Below are 3,180 nucleotides of genomic sequence, written 5' to 3'. Positions count from 1 at the left end.
AAAAAAAAAAAAAAAAAAAAAAAAAAAAACAGGCAAAACTAAGTTACAGAGAAGTCAAAGCAGTGCTTATGTCTGGAGGGTAGACTGATGGAAAGGTGTGAGAAGATGTAGGGGAAAAGGTTCACCATGGTGCCCTTACAACCATGTACGTCTCTACATGGGCCACATAGGCAAAGCTGGACGACAGTCTGACAACCACTATGCTGTGCTTAGGGACTGCTTGACCACTTGACATAGGGGAACCTTTTGGGTAGATGGGAATGTCCTGCGTTTTGATCTGGGTGGTGATTGTGCTTGTGTATGTATTTATCAAAACTCATCAAGCTGTACACTTAAGATTTGTGCCACCTAGTGTAAACTGTACCTCAGTTTTTAAAAAAGAACCACCAGAGAACAAACAAGAATTCTTGAAAATTGAGATTATCAGGCCGGGTGCGGTAGCTCATGTCTGTAATCCCAGCACTTTGGGAGGCTGAGGTGGGCAGATCACCTGAGATTGGGAGTTTGAGATGAGCCCAACCAACATGGAGAAACCCCATCCCTATTAAAAGTACAAAATTAGCCGGGCTTGGTGGCAGATGCCTGCAATCCCAGCTACTTGGGAGGCTGAGGCAGAAGAATCGCTTGAACCCAGAGGAAGAGGTTGCGGTGACCTGAGATCGTGCCATTGCACTCCAGCCTGGGCAACAAGAGCAAAACTCCGTCTCAAAAGAGAAAAGAAAATTAAGATTATCACCAAAATGAGGCTGAGCACAGTGGCTCACACCTGTAATCCCAGTACTTTGGGAGGCCAAGGTGGGAAAATCACCTGAGGTCAGGAGTTCAAGACCAACCTGGCCAACATGGTGAAACCCATCTCTACTAAAAATACAAAAATTAGCTGGGCATGGTGGTGTGCGCTTATAATCCCAGTTACTCAGGAGGCTGAGGCACGAGAATCACTTGAACCTGGGAGGCAGAGGCTGCAGTGAGCTAAGATCACGCCACTGCTCTTCAGCCTGAGTGACACAGTGAGACTTTGTCTCAAAGAAAAAAAAAAAAGAATTATCACCAAAATGGAAAATTCAATAGAAGGACTGGAAAATAAATCTCCCCATGAAAAGACAAAGAGGATGATGAGCCCAGTCTAGGTCTAACACCCTAATAACAGGCATTCCAGTGAGTAAACAAACCTGGAAAGCTGTTCCTGATGGTGATAAAAGAAATGGCAGTTGAGTGCAGTGGCTCATCCCTGTAATCACAGCACTTTGGGAAGCTGAGGCAGGAGGATCAAGGCCAGGAGTTCAAGGCTGCAGTGAACCATGATCACATCACTGCACTCCAGCCTGAGTGACAGACAAGAGCCTGTCAAAAAAAAAAAAAAAGGCCGGGCGCGGTGGCTTACGCCTGTAATCTCAGGACTTTGGGAGGCCGAGGCGGGCGAATCACGAGGTCAGGAGATTGAGACCATCCTGGCTAACACAGTGAAACCCCGTCTCTACTAAAAAAATACAAAAAACTAGCCGGACAAGTTGGCGAGCGCCTGTAGTCCCAGCTACTCGGGAGGCTGAGGCAGGAGAATGGTGTGAACCTGGGAGGCTTGCAGTGAGCTGAGATCCGGCCACTGCACTCCAGCCTGGGCGACAGAGCGAGACTCTGTCTCAAAAAAAAAAAACAAAAAACAAAAAAAGCTGGGCACTGTGGCTCATACCTGTAATCCTGGAACTTTGGAAGGCCAAAGTGGGAGCATCGCTTGAGCCCAGGAGCTGGAGACCAGCCTGGGCAACACAGTGAGACCCCCACTCTACAAAAAATCAAAAAAGTAGGGCTGGGCACGGTGACTCACGCCTGTAATCCCAGCACTTTGGGAGGCCGAGGCAGGTGGATCACCTGAGGTCAGGAGTTCGAGACCAGCCTGGAGAACATGGTGAAACCCTGTCTCTACTAAAAACACAAAATTAGCCAGGTATGATGGCGTGTGCCTATAGTCCCAGCTATTTGGGAGGCTGAGGCAAGAGAATCGCTTGAACCTGCGAGGCAGAGGCTGCAGTGAGCCAAGATCGCACCATTGCACTCCAGCCTGGGCAACAAGAATGAAACTCCATCTCAAAAAATAAAAATAAAAAAAAATTTAAAAATCAAAAAATTAGCTGGGTGTAGTGGCACATGCCTGTAACTCTCAGCTACTCAGGAGGTTGAAGTGGGAGGATGGCTTGAGTCCTGGAGGTCAAGGCTGCAGTGAGCTGAGATGGTGCCACTGCACTCCAGCCTGACAAACAGTATCTTGTCTCAAAAAAAAAAAAATGGTCGTTAAATAAGAGATAGCATTCATCATTCTCAGCAAACTAACACAGGAACAGGAAACCAAACACCACATGTTCTCACTCATAAGTGGAAGTTAACAATGAGAACACATGGACGCAGAGAGGGGAACATCACACACCGGAGCCTGTCGGGGGTTGAGGGCAAGGTGAGGGAGAGCACCTAATGTATGTGGGGCTTAAAACCTAGATGATGGGTTGATGGGTGCAGCAAACCACCATGGCACATGTATACCTGTGTAACAAACCTGCATGTTCTGCACATGTATCCCAGAACTTAAAGGAAAATTTTAAAAAATGAGATGGCATTGTGTATCTGATTAATCCACTAAAACATTGTTTAAGCAATATCCAACAGTTTGTTATTGATGGTGTAAACTGGTACAGTCTTTTGGGGGAGCAATAGTGTCATCAGTCATTTCTGTCCTTATCTTTTGCCCGGGTAACTTCATTGTTGCAAATTCATCATAAAATAACGTCTTAATCTGTTTGGGCTGTTAGGACAAAATACCATAAAGTAGGTAGTTTATTAACAACAGAAATTTATTTTCTCACAGTTCTGGAGGCTGGGAAGTCCATGATAAGGCACAAGCGGATTCAGTGTCGGGTGAGGGCCTGCCTGTGGTGCACAGTGTGCCTTCTAGCTGGTTCTCATGTGGCTGAAGGAGCCGACTCTCGGGTCATTTCATACCGGCACTAATCCCATTCATGAGAGCTCTCCCTTCAAACTCTGTTCACCCCCAAAGGCCCACCTCCTAATACCATCATCACCTTGAGGGGTTAGATTTCAACATGAATTTGGGGGATCACATTCAGATCATAAATTATATATAACTTAAAAGAAGAAAAATGTGGAATTCATGGAGATGTTCAGGGCAGT

Source organism: Rhinopithecus bieti, unplaced genomic scaffold, assembly GCF_001698545.2.
Source record: "Rhinopithecus bieti isolate Rb0 unplaced genomic scaffold, ASM169854v2 scaffold_39857, whole genome shotgun sequence".
NCBI lineage: Eukaryota > Metazoa > Chordata > Mammalia > Primates > Cercopithecidae > Rhinopithecus > Rhinopithecus bieti.
The sequence above is the reverse complement of the archived record's forward strand: the minus strand, read 5'-3'. Positions refer to the sequence as shown.